Raw genomic sequence first — 14130 nt, forward strand, 5'->3', positions numbered from 1 at the left:
AAATGGTACAGATTGATTTTTATAAATGTTAAAATTGTTCGCTAGAGTAGCTTGAGGTTAATGTAGATCAAGGTCGCCGCTATTTTCAATATATGAATGGAAAATGGATGAATAAGGATTTTTGCTTGGATAGTTAAGGGTGGTTTAGTGAATAAAAATTCTTGCATTAGAATAATAACCCTATTTGTCCGTGATGTACTTTGGCAACACCTTTTTATTGTTGATGCACCATCATTGGCTTCATGTAAAAGCAGGTCAATGTTAAAATAATTCTATTGATTGCAATGGTGAATGTGTGGGTAGAGCTAGGAGTGCAATAGAAGTGAACCATTGAGTGTGGCCGAGAAAGAAGGCGGCTTGGGACGTGAGGTAGGTGGCAAACAGCCACGACAGCTAGAGTTAGACTTGCTACTTGGCAGCCAGAAGAGTGTACCAGTCAAATTTACCAGGCCTCCCATTGGCTCTTTTTTTTATCATCATGTGTGTGCCTAATGGGTATTTTCCGGTTTATAGATTGCACTATTCTTCATAGAATGGCTGGGCCTGCGACATATAGTCCAAAATATGGACATTAACTGTCATATTTAGCTCCCAAAAATGAGATTATTGAAGTAAAACTGTGATATGTAGTCATTTATAACATAAACTAAATACAAAAATAATAATGCAATGCTAATTTTAAATTGAGAACATGTTAACCAAAGAATTGAATCACTCTATTGGATCATTTTTGAGGAGTCAAAGGTAAATTAAATTAAAATTGTTAACCTGAAAGCTGACTGCCACAAATTTTGAGCGTAATAGTTGTATCTTCTACTTTTCAGCATGAGCCTAATACTTCCTTTTTTTCCCCGTAACGCTGGGATGAAACCCTGCCCTTTAATGATTCTGATGACTTTGTACTCTAAATGCCAGCCACAAAAAAACTCAATTACATTTTATTACAGACAGTCAGGAGTCCTCTGAGTGCACCATTTGGATCCTGGCGAAAGTTTTATTGAAAAGTCATTTGTTGAAATATGGATGTCACCTGAGTCAAATGCACTTATCTCGCAACTCATCCACAAGTCATGTAAATGAGTTGGGACGGAAGTCAAGGAGTCATTTTCAGCTCGTTAATTTTGCATTTTTACATTTTTATTTCCAGTGCAACATCGGAAAAACATTTATTGGGTTATACTAGCCCCGGCATGGGAAAACTATGAGTATGTTAATACTTTAGTCTATTTTTTCTGTTTATGTTTCATATGTACTGTTAACGGATGCACTTTTTTATTTGTATCGTATCTTGTGCTGACTCGGCACACCTGTCAAATTTTTAAAGTCAATATGGCCCCCAGGCCCAAAAGTTTGCTGTACTAGCCTATCATATTCCTCCTATCTTTTGATGACTTTTTAGAAAAGAAAAATGAATCTCATAGGGATTGGAGTTAATATCTCTTAAGCTTCAGTCTGCTAGCACAACATGGGATTTGAAGGAGGTTTTAAAAGAAGTTCTACTCTAGAGTCATGGAGTAACCAAGGGATAAAATATAGATATGTTTGCTTTGTAAAAATTGAAAGAATATGACATGAATGAAGTCTCGGAACTGCAAGGGGGGAGGTGAGTGTGAAACATTCATTCTAATGTTTTTTGTGCAGACTCTCGGGCCCGCTGACGATTATGAATACTGCATGCAAAGAGGAGCAACAAAGGATGAGCTAAGCCAAAAGTGAGTGGTGAGTTAATTTGCTTTCTTACACATGAAACAGCGACATATGTGCCCGGTCCCCATGCTACATCAACTAATGCATAAATTTTTATTCCCTTGCTCACTTAATGGAACATGGTTTTCACAGTTTCAAAAAGTACTGTTTTGGTGTGGAAATCGTAGTGGAGAAATATCACAATATCGATATCAAAGGATGTGACAGTTATGAAACGATACTCGTGTCGGAAAAGTACTTTGCTGATATAGAAATACTGCAAAAAAGATATGCAGTAGTTGTAATGTAAAAGGCAAGGCAAACCTGTGGTGAATCAGATTGTTTTTTTTTCCTTTGTCAATTTAGCGTTCCTGGTATGATTTGACTACTTCAATTAACGTCTCTTCTGTCATTTTCAAGCGCTAGCATTCTAATCGCTGAGATTTCAAACTGTTGTTATTTTGAGTCTGGAATTATCCACATGCCTCCTTGATTTTCTGCCTGCAATTTTCTTTAAAATGTTTTGTTGCCAGGCAACAGATGTTCACAGCTTGTCAATGGATTTTCAAGTGCTTCCACGCAAAACATGTCGATGGCTCGGGGAAATGATGTGGCTTTGGATAAAGCCATGGATCAATATTGAGACGTAAATTGAAGACTTGTTTATGATTAGTTGGACTTTAGGTTATTTCTGTATCCACTTTAAGAGGAAAAAAACATCTATAATGCCTACTTTGACGTTGTTGTGACCTTCATGTCAATATCAATGCATTCAATTTCCATGAGGTTCACTTGGAAGTATTTTCCTCGCTTGGTGGAAGGCAGCTTCAGACAAAAGTTTGAAATTTGTCTGAAGGACACATTAGAGTGGATAAGACACTGCTAGAAAAATATCTAAATGGCCCTTTCAATCTTCATTTTAGAACTCAGAAAACCACCTCCTGCCAGACAGTGCATACATTAATTTACCTTATTGAGTCTACATTTGGCCTCATCACCCTGAAGGACTGATATACTATTCGATATGCATGAGGCCAAGGATGTATAGCAGGTGTAGAGAACCTATGGCTTGGGAGACACATATGGCTCTTTTGATAGGTGCATATGGCTCCCTACTCACCTGTAAGGTAAACTATGGGAACTGCTATTGAGAAAGCGCAGGAATAGGAGTGTTACGTTGGTATTATGGCATTGTCACTACCCCCCAGCGCCTTATAATCATTTTTTTTCATTACACTCTTTTTCATAGATTTTCTCATTGATACTTATTGATTAGTGACAATGTTGTCAAAAAAATGCAGAGACTTTTTGTACTTTAAAAGTGGTAAAGTGCCTAAAAAAGGGCACACATTTTCATGTATGTTGACTTTTAAAGTCGGAGCATGGCTCTCAAGGATTAACATTTAAAAAATATGAATTGTTCACGGCCCTTTCCATCAAAAATGTTCTTGACCCGTGATGTATAGCTTCAGTTAGTGTTTTTTTTGTGTGATGTCGTGGCCTCGTTTGAATCAAGGGTGACACCAGAAGTCTTAGATGATAGCTTAGGCATTTCTTTGCTTGGAAACCTTAATGCTTGTTGTAATGCTGGTGGGAAAGAGGTTGGAATAAACATGTCATTGGGTAGTATTTGGACCTCAGGGCAGTGTTGAAGGGTCTCTGTAAGAGTGGAAATGTGGAACAACCTCAGAGCAACACAGTTACCAGTTCCTCGGAGATGATAGTATGATAGCAGATTAAGGTAAATGACATATTTTGGTAAGGCACCATCTCCTCTCTTCATGAAAAAGAACTAAAAGTTCCCTCCTTTTATCCTCCCCACTTCTCATAGTCGTGATTCAGCGGGTGGGATTATCATCTTCAGACAGCTCCACCTCCATGGCAACGTGCCCTTGATCAGTCTAAAAAGTGTCTGGCGTGCACTCGCTCTTCAAGAGGTTTGCTTTGCACGAAAGGTGTTAAGTTTGAGAATACAAACGAGACGTCGTTCCAAAGTAATTGCCCTCAAAACCTGCTTAAACGTCAGCACCTAGTCTCAAGGTCTTAATCGTATAAATGCCTACCGTCATGCAGCTATTAGGGAACGTCATTCATATTTGCGGAGGGATTCTGAAATTGCGCTTTCTATTAAAATTCGGAGCTAGGTGCAATTCATTTTTATATTTATGCCAAACTAAACTTTTTTTAAATCATTTTCATGCCATTTGTCCTCATTTTAAATAGTCCGTTTAAGCTAAAAATTTGTTTTATGCTATTGTTGTCTGCAGGCTGTTTTCAAGTGTAAAGTTCTAAACTAGGCAAAACGTGGCCAGTTATAATTCAGTCATTTTTTTTATCGGGTTTATGTTTATTTGCATTTGCCGTCCCGTGGCATATAAGTAAACTGTATTCCCCACAGCAATGTCAAACAGCCTATTATTTACATAAGCTTGTCACAAGTACATTCCCTAGATAGGATGCCAACGCATACAATTTAAAAAGAAAAAAAAAAGATCAACCAGTTCTTTTCCTCAGGTATGGAAATTCAAATCAAGTTTGCGGTTTGAACACCATGTCTGAATAGTGCAGTGATTTCCCAAAGGAAATAAAGTTGGGGCGCCGGAAATGGGCTCAAGGACAAAGTGAAACAAATTCTAAATTGGGGACTGGTAAAATCAATTGTTTCATTTTGCATTCTTTGCAAAACTGAAAAAAAAAATTTGTTATGCAGAATTGGCTTGACTTTTTCTTTTATTTTTCATTTGTTATCAAACTGTGTTTCCTATCCATTTCTATTCACTACAATGGCTTTAAGGTAATTGCATTTATTGTGGACTCTTTTGGCCAATATAACTAAGATAATGCAAAGAACAATACTGGTAAAATGTAGTTTATTTATTTAGCGCACTTGGAACCAAGTATACAAAGTTTTGGAAGCTAAAAACTTCGGTATTTCCTCTTTTTTTGTGTTCTGAATATGGGCATTATGTTGTTTCTACTTGTTCTGAGCCTCTACATTTCTGTAAACAGCATATGTGGAGGAATATGAGAATAGCGGTTACATTCATTGAATTTTAAGGTGCATTAAAATAATTTAGAACCCTCACGCAACCCCTCAGCATGCCTGCATTCATTATTCCAGCAATGTGTCGCCTCCCACTGTCAAATCAACTCCACAGCACAGGAGGAGGGCACAAGTTCTTCTTTCCACCATCCTTTTGATGTCGTCAGACATGAATAGTCGTCTTTAAATATGACAGGATTAAACAATGTGACAATGAGCGCTCTTTGATTACATTTTCATCTACTTTTCCTCTTTTGTCTTCGATTTAGCTTACATGTCTTCTCCTTGTAACTTTCAAACTTGAGGTTGTCTGTCACCACATGTGGCCTCGCGTTGTGGTAAATTCTTCCCGTCCACGTCACATCGACGCAAAATCTGACTCTTTTAGAAATAATGCAGTTAGACTAAAACATCCAGTAGATAGCAAACAGTTTATCAGATGCTTGAGGGTTTATGGGGCATCAGTGTTTATCAGATACTATCTATGTAGTGCTGTATAATCTTTTGCGCTTCTGGAAAACTGCTGTGAAATTTACAGTGTGGCAGTAAGGTCACCCTACCGGGAGAGATGGTCTCGCCCGACTGCTGACAATTGAAGCCCTTCACGGCTTTATAACAATAACTCAAGCCGAGATGAAAACTTTGCGCTTGCTTATAACTCCATGAAGCTTTACTTGGCGTTCCGGGTGGATCCTTCAGTGTGGCCCGACGGGGGGTTTGAGCCCAAAAACATAAACGCACCACTTGCTCACTAACCTGAAAGAGAGCGAGAGCTTTGCTTAATGAAGCTTTTCCGTAGCCGACTCTGACCTGACAGAACCCTGATTAACAAAAGGATGATAAATGTGAGCTGTAGCTCAAGCCAAATATATTTAATGTCATCTGTAATATTATCACATGGTGGTCTGAATGTCATATATTTCCTTGGCATGTTGTCTGTATCCATCAACAAATAGTAGAGGTGAGAATTTTGTGTTTTTATTACCAGGGATGTCTAAATCGATCAGTTATTCAAATGTAGAGGACTTAAAAAGACCCAAAGAGTTAAAGAGAGATAGCCTGTATCTGGATTTCATTTGTTGTATGTATTATGTATCTGTTCTTTTCCTTGGTTGATGCTCACTACCTTTGGGAATGTTGGTTGGAGAACGTGGGTGGGAAGGTGCTTGTACTTTCCTCTGTTAGATTGATTAAACCGAGAGACTGCTTTTCTTTCACATCTGGGATTTCCCCAGTGATTCTCAGCACAGTTGTACTGTTCTCATGAATTTCTTCTGGGATCATTAGAATGTCAAACTTAATTGGAAAGTTGGCGCCGAGCTGCAGGTGGGAGCCGGATAATTAAATAATTGCTGAGTTTTTTTGCTTAACCCTTGTACTACCATTTCAAGTGTTTTGTCTTGATATAGTTAGTCAACGTTACGGCAAGGGAGGCAAAGTCTGTGTGGGATAAATTGCAAACAGGAGGCAGATGGAGAGTGAAGGGATTTTATTAGAGTGAAGACGAGGTGTTGAGCGGCTGGTAGGGGTGATGGAGCAGGTAATGGTTGGGACAGGTGGCTTCTTTAAAATGGGAGGCTGGGTGGGTGTTCTTATGGCAAAAACAAGAATTAGACTAAGATTCACTTCTAGTAGTCAAGAACTTGGTTGATGTGGACCATTTGTGACCAGACATTTGGTCGCCGGTACTTAGATGTTAAACATTACTTAGATATTAAACAGTACTTAGATATTAAACAGTACTTAGATATTAAACAGTACTTAGATATTAAACAGTACTTAGATATTAAACAATACTTAGATATTAAACGGTACTTAGATTTTAAACAATACTTAGATATTAAACAGTACTTGGACATTAAACAGTACTTAGACATTAAACATTACTTAGATATTAAACAGTACTTAGATATTAAACAGTACTTAGATATTAAACAGTACTTAGATATTAAACAGTACTTAGATAGTAAACGGTACTTAGATACTAAACAGTACTTAGATATTAAACAGTTCTTAGACATTAAACAGTACTTAGATATTAAACGGTACTTAGATACTAAACAGTACTTAGATATTAAACAGTACTTAGAGATTAAACTCTCTCTAATGAATATTGTTTTGAGAGCTGATTTCAACAATAAACTCTGTCACCATTTGACCAGCGACCAAAAGACCGGCGACCAAATGTCCAAGCACCTGACCATTGGACCATTCGATGATTTTTACACAGTTTTGCCAAGAGTTTAACAAGCTCCAAGGCAAACAACTTTAAAGATGTTGCAATGAATGTTGTAAAAAGTATGTAAATAAATAATTAACTCACAGAGGACTGTATTCTGGGTCAAACTCTAAAGAATAACAAAATATTTGAAAATAAGATGAGAGATGGAGACATCTTTTGATGAAGTTTGTCCAAGACAACTCATATTGTGATTCTCATGAATGTATGCACTTCAAATATCTGGGCATGGTTTTGATAGGATGACAAAGCGTCTCTTGAGGGGCAAAACTAGTCGTGCTGGAGGATGTTGCGAGCAACTCGGGTTCTTTTCTGTGTCCTCAATATGAACTTGCTTTTATCTGTGTAGAGAAGCAGCCAATGGAGAAAATATGAAACATCTAACTTGAAAATGCTAGTATTTCATCGTGAATGGTGAAAAATTGTAAGATTCAACTGGAGGTCAATTGTAGGGCTTTTTGCAGTACTTTTTCAGGGTCAGCTTCTGATTGGCTCTCCTAGTCTAAGGGTCATCTTATTGTTACATCTCCTGGCTCCTGTTATCTCTTGCACACTCTTGAAAATGTGCTGTGAGGTAAAACAAACCTTACGAGGTAATTTTATTGTGTAATACCTGGAATAAAACCACTGTGGGTTGCGCATACTCTTTTTTTGTTAATATAAGAGGCAGGAGCAGTTGAAAAATACAAAAGTTACAAAAGTAAAAGCAGAAAGAATGAAGAAAAATAGTGATCTTTGGCCACCATGCTTATTTCTAACCATATTTTGTTCCATTTACAGGTAAACTTGGATCTGGATCTGAAGAACAGACTGTTTCAGTTCCCTCTACACGCATAAATTACATCTAAAGAAGTATGGGATCAAATCCAAGCATGACGAAACTACTTAATTTGAGGAGGTAAGCCTTTTTTTTTTTTTTCAAAAGCATTTTTTTTTTGCCTTAGAATGAACAAACAATCAAAAAACATCCTTACCATCCTCTTTTAAAAAGAGTTTTTCATTATGTTTTAGAAGAGAAATCTAATTGCAGTTTCTCAGAGTTTCCCAATGTTCACATGGGAAATAAGACATGGAAAGTAATGAGTGATGTCTGTTATTGACAAACTTCATATAGCAGGTGATTGACTGGCATCGCCTATAGGCACAGCAAGATAAACAGTGTAAACAGGCACTCGGACAAAGAGGGCCTTGATTTAAATGTCACGGCATGATGTTTTTGTTGCTATGGAAACATTCCAATGAGACTTTGTTGATTTTGTGAGGTGATGATTTGCTCTCTAAAGAAATGCTGGAGTTGTATTTGTCCTGCTAATAGGCTCTGTGAGGGGTATTTGTTGAAAAGGAAGTGCAAAGTGATTTGAAGAGTGAGATAGGAGAACCAAAGTAATAATCACCACTCACCTGGTCCCCACCTGTGGGGTACTCGAATTGAATTGTCCTCCGGCTACAACAAATGTCAGCAACACATCAGGAGTAGCCAAAGAAAGGCTGGAATGCTAATTAGGATGCTGAAAAGAGCATGTGGCCACATGAATATACACGCTAGAACACAAAAACAATGTATATGTCCAGTATTTTTGCTCGAAACAGAAATATGTGCATTTTACATCAATATTCCACAGTTTTTTTTTAATACAAAAACAAAAGCTCACCTTCTACTTGCATATATTTACATCTGATATACAATTTGGCACTTGTAAAATAGAATATTTTGACAAGGTGGCATGTGAGAATGCAAACAATGAATTATGCTGTATTCATGAATTTTAAACCAAAACCAAAGAACATGGTTAGCGAAACAAGCAATCTTAAAACTGGGGGGAAGGGGCTAAAAATCAACCTTTTCTCAAATATCGGTCACTGCTTGAGGGATATCCCAAAGGAGAAATCAACTACAGTGTACAAGGGGTCAGACATCAAGGGACGGATGTTGGCGACGCAAACACTCGATTTTAGTGACCTCTTGTGCAACAAGCCCTGAGCTGTTGTCAAGCAGATGGAATGTGTATGGGATGTGAGTTTTTTTTTTTTTTTTGCACTGCTGCTCACCTTTTTATGCCCCTCAACGTCTCCAGGCCACATTGACTCACTTAAAACTCCACCCAGGCCTAGTTAGCAGGGCTCCATCTGTATTGAAGAGACACAGATGTACCCGCGAGCCCAAATATGTGGTCTCTTTTGATCTCAATGAGATTTGACTCAAATTATCATTTTTGGGGGATTTAGCTAAATATGACAGGTTATAGAAATGAGGAGAAAAGTTATGATGCTGTCAAAAGGCTGAAGATGGGATAACGTGGTTTAAAATGCAATATACTGTTGGGAAAATGCTATGTGTGATGAATAATTGATATTAGGGCATGTTTGCATATGAGATTATTATATATATACCATGTTGTGGGTCATTTTGGACCATGCATGGTTTGTTGGTATACAAATATTCAGATTTATACATTTGTGAGGCTCCAGATTCTTCATGTTTTTATACTTGTAAGAGATACTAATATTTAGTTTTCAGTTCGCACCACTTTCATCTATTGGCATGCATTCATGTAAATCTCGCCTCTTGGGAACTCACCAAGAGGCTGTAAAATTCACACTGACAAAGCTGATAATTGCAAAATATGAAAAAAAAAAAAAAAAAGCTTTCAAGTCTCAAAAAAAGGGCAAATGAAAGCTAAAAAAAATGTGAAGGTGAAGATATCCGTGATGATTATATCAGCTTGATCAAGACGTGCAAAATAAGCACATGGAAACTTTTCATTTATCTTCAGTTCAGTACTGTCAGAATTTTTACTTTGCTTTTATTTATTTATTTCTTTTTTTGCATGCATTCCTCTAACCTGACTGCCATGCAGACGAATGTGACTTTGTTGAGCTGTCTGTGCCCTTCTCCATCTTTCTATCTTTCTTTTGCTACTCTTCATCTCCTTTGCCGGTAATGGATGCTGAGACCTATTGATTTTTATCCATCTGGCCATTTTCAGTGCTGCTATTTAAGCTATTAGTGTTCTTTTTTGAGGGTTTTTGTAAGGTTTGTCCACCAGTTTCAGTTCCTTCCATTGAGTATCATCTAACACTTTTACCCGTTTGTCATAAACAGTTTTGCAAAGATGGACATATTCCATATTCTAAATAAGTATGATCATTAAATGTGGACATATTTAAAGCTATAACCTCGTATATTTCACTGGAAACCTTCAAGTGTTCTCGTGTGATTAATGGCATCCATAAAATATACAAGTTGGCACCACTGTTTGTACATGTATTTGTTCTGGACCAATAAATGGATAAGGCCAATAAATTGAGTTTACGCTAGAAAACGCAAAATAACAGTTTATTATTTATTAGAATAAGCATAAATCAAATATCCACTTGATAGGAGGTTCCACAATTAATAACTATTTGCCCACAATATCCAAAAACCTTTAAAATATGAACTGTACACTTTTAGTGTATTACTTTGCTAATGAGAAAATTCAAAGCACAGTGTGTTTTGAATTGGCACAAATAATACAAAACTATTTTTAAAGACAATAGCTTAGAATATGATAAAATAATCTGCAAGTATCCAAAAATAAATGATCGCAGTTGAGCCTGCAATGCAATTTATCTCATAATTCTGGACCTGAAGACACAAAATGGATGAATGCATCCGACCCATTGCTTCATGCCCCCCGGCTCCCTTTTTGAACACAGTTTTTTTTTGCTGTTGTTGTTTTTTGCTGCACTGCACCTCACTGATCACTATTCACAATGAGAGCACATGCAATAGCCAACTGAGGGACTATTGACAGGACTTATATTTACTGAGTAGTTTGGCTTGAGGGAAAAAGTAATCATTAGCGTGCATACGTTAAAAAGTTTTTCCTCATTGCCCTGTGGCTGTAGCTGATTAGGGCTATGTCATATTCTTGAAATATGTCAATAATGGATTCCAACCATGGAAAAATTGCATTATGACATCACAAGTTGTACTAATATTAAGCCAGAAATGTCAGTAAGGTATCAAAAGGAATAACTAAAGTTGGCTTCATTTCTTTTTAATATAATTACCCTTCAATTTGAGAATTTCTACTCAAATTAAAAAGTCCTGACCATGCCATAAAGCTTAAGCTTCCTGCCTGAATAGCACATGTTAGCAGTATCACAGCTCAGGATTGAGTGCATTACAAAAAATATGAAAAAAAAATAGGCACCGATCATGGAGAGCTTTGCCAGGAATCAGCATTAATAAATTGTCGTTGGTTCCTCAGTTATGAGGGTTAATAGTCAGATGTGCTTTGGGCTTACTTGGACTAATTAAACTCAATGTGCTTTAACCGTCATTTTGGATTTGTTAATAGCGAGTCTTCTCTTTTTCAAGGACGACCTGCTGAAATTAAACTGCTCAGAATTGGGATGCTGTGTCATCATAGATCAGACCTTTGGCTCCATTTAGTAAAGAACTTGTGGAAAACGTGAGTAAAAACCATCCTTTTTCTGGGTTGATGTTAGTTTCTGCATTACAGTTAACCTTGTAATGCATTTTAGTTTATTTAAAAGGCATAGAAATGAGAATATATTGATGTATTCATGAATAGAACACTATTTGTAAATTACGCTTTGGAATTTCTTGTTGGAGTATAGTTGAAATAGTTTCAAAGGCAAAATAATTCCATTTTTTTAGTGACTACTTGAGTGTGTAATTTAAATTCAGCATCTGTTGGTGTTTGCTGGTATGAGTGTTTCCTTGGCAGGATGTCTAATGCATAGACCTTTGGCCATATAAGTTTAGTAGGTGTGAACAGTAATATTTGGCTCCATTAAAGCTGATAGGATGGTTTCTCCCCATGCATCTGGCCCAACATCCACCTGAAGCATCACATAAAAAGCTTCCATTTTATGTATTCACACTCTGTCCTCCCCCCCGCACCCCCTTTATATCGCTCAAGAACATCCCTGTCATTCTTTCGCACATCCATCTTTGACGCTCTCTTTGCTTCATATCATTTTAGATGTGCTGCTTTAAATTTGACTTTCCACTTTCTGCAATATATCTTGACTTTCTCAAACTCTTCCATCATTGCAACCTCACTAACATTTTTTTTTCATACACACCCTCTTTAAATATTAAATTGTTTTCCATCTACAAGTGTACTTTTTGCCGTCATATATTAAAACGTTGAGAGAATATTTTGAGTAAAAAATAAACAGGGATGCACAAGTTCTTCCCATTAAGAAAGAAACAGAATTACAATTAATCATATATAGAAATTAAACAAATTAGCAAAATGGTACGCATTAACAAGCACACACACTTTAAACATGTCAACAATAACCTAAGCAGAGATATAAAACAAATACAAACCATAAAAAAAAACAAGTAATTACTTGTTGAAGCACTTTATTTTACCAATTTAAGTGAGAAAAATAATTAACATATAGTCGAGGCAGTTTGTGTTCCATTAATATAATTTGCTAGGCAGGTTTCATTAAGATTATGGAACCTGGCTGCAGATCTATTCGGTAATTTACTGGAAGAGCATTACTATAACACTGAGCATGGATGTGGGTCAATAAAATGTTGCCTGCAGTGTATTTTTATTTTTTTTGAGGGGCTTGGTGGTGCCAGTCAAGCTATTTCATTATGAGATGTTATGTTAGAATAGAACACTATTGCACACTATAAAAAATGTGGTGATTCTTGTGTAGTCCTAAAGTTGAAGGCAGTGGAAGCAAATTTAGAAATGTTTTGATTTGTTTATGGATGTGTTCAGGGCTATCATGTAGTAATCATAAAATGTTAACACCATTCTGGTACATCTGGTCCAGAATTATAGAGTTACGGATGCCCTGATATGGGTTTTGTGTTGCATGATGGGTTGAATGGAAAGTTGTGGGCAATGTTGCCTCTAAGCGATACTATTCTCGTCTTCTCTGCGCAGCAGCAATCATATGGCGCGCAGTAAATAAAATCCAAACTTTTTTGATATTTTTTTACCCCTTTCCCCATGATGGCGCCGTTTACGCAGTAGCTCTGTCCACTTTTATGTTTTTTTGAGTTTTACAGCATGTTTTACATGAAAAATTAGAGAGAATGTTGGTTGTGGGTCATTTTTCTTAATCAAACATGCTAAATTTTCTTACTGATATTGTTATATTTTTAGGATATTGTGATATCTTGGTGAGTGGAGTATATTTGTTGAATGATTTTACATTACTACTACTTCGACTCTATTAAGTTATCTACTAGAGCCCACCTTACTTCTACAGAACTGTTGCAACAACATTAAGATAAGTTTGTTGCTCACTTATTCGGTGAAACTTCACAGATTTGCAGTCTACTATGATATGTCAGTCCTTTTGTAGGATTAGTTACTGGTCCATATTGTCTAGGAGAAACATTTCTATTCTCCTGATCATTTTCTTGCACCATGTACACAGTTCACGCAGCGTTGCTATTTTTCCAAGCCGCAGGACCACTACTAATATTTGCTGTGAACCTGCTGTATTATTTACTGAAACTGCTAAAAGAAAGTAAACTTTCCTGTAGCACTTTTTCTTCCTCTGCATTCTAATCCGCTCCAATTTGGAAGATAATGTATTTTTCCTATTATACCAAACCTGTTTGGTCCTCAGCCTGGAGAATATTCAAATGAATGCAATTAATTTTAAGACTAGGGGCAACAATGATTGACCAAACGCCATATTGAATGCTCATTATAAAAAATACTCATTAAATTACCAAAAAATACTTTTTTTTAGCCTCATCAGTAACAACATGTAGTGTTAAGTCTAATAATTCAGGTGTATTCACAAGAAAAATACATTTGCCCAAGGTTAACCTCTAAGAACTGACAATTTTTATACTTTTCCAGGCACCAATAGTACCAACTAAAAGATTTTTTTCCCCTATATAATAAAATGTTTACTTCATGAAGTAAGGACAGGCACTAAAAATGGCTTTAATTATTATTCATAAGCATGATTGGCATGCAGGCGAATGAGGGAATGTTTTTTTCCAGAAAGTAGCGGGGGGCTGGCGACCGCTGTCAGGTGGCAGCATGGCGTAACGATGGTTAGGTGGAAGTTGATGTGCGTGTCTGTGTATACACGCGTGTTCGAAAGCCTGCTGAGAGAAGCAAGCGTCAGGAGTAGGGCAGTGGAAGATAAATGAGCT

At 36.9% G+C, this 14130-nt stretch overlaps 1 long non-coding RNA gene across 2 annotated transcripts in view; it reads left to right on the forward strand.

Moving 5' to 3' along the window:
* LOC144192419 (uncharacterized) overlaps positions 1-14130 on the forward strand; it is a 97626-nt gene that overhangs the window by 57476 nt on the left and 26020 nt on the right. For both annotated transcript variants that reach the window (XR_013325117.1, XR_013325118.1), the window contains 3 exons: positions 1642-1719; positions 7749-7866; positions 11335-11428. This is a non-coding gene — a long non-coding RNA (uncharacterized LOC144192419). The remainder of the gene's footprint in view (positions 1-1641; positions 1720-7748; positions 7867-11334; positions 11429-14130) is intronic.

Source organism: Stigmatopora nigra, unplaced genomic scaffold (genome assembly GCF_051989575.1).
Source record: "Stigmatopora nigra isolate UIUO_SnigA unplaced genomic scaffold, RoL_Snig_1.1 HiC_scaffold_26, whole genome shotgun sequence".
Taxonomy (NCBI): Eukaryota; Metazoa; Chordata; class Actinopteri; order Syngnathiformes; family Syngnathidae; genus Stigmatopora; species Stigmatopora nigra.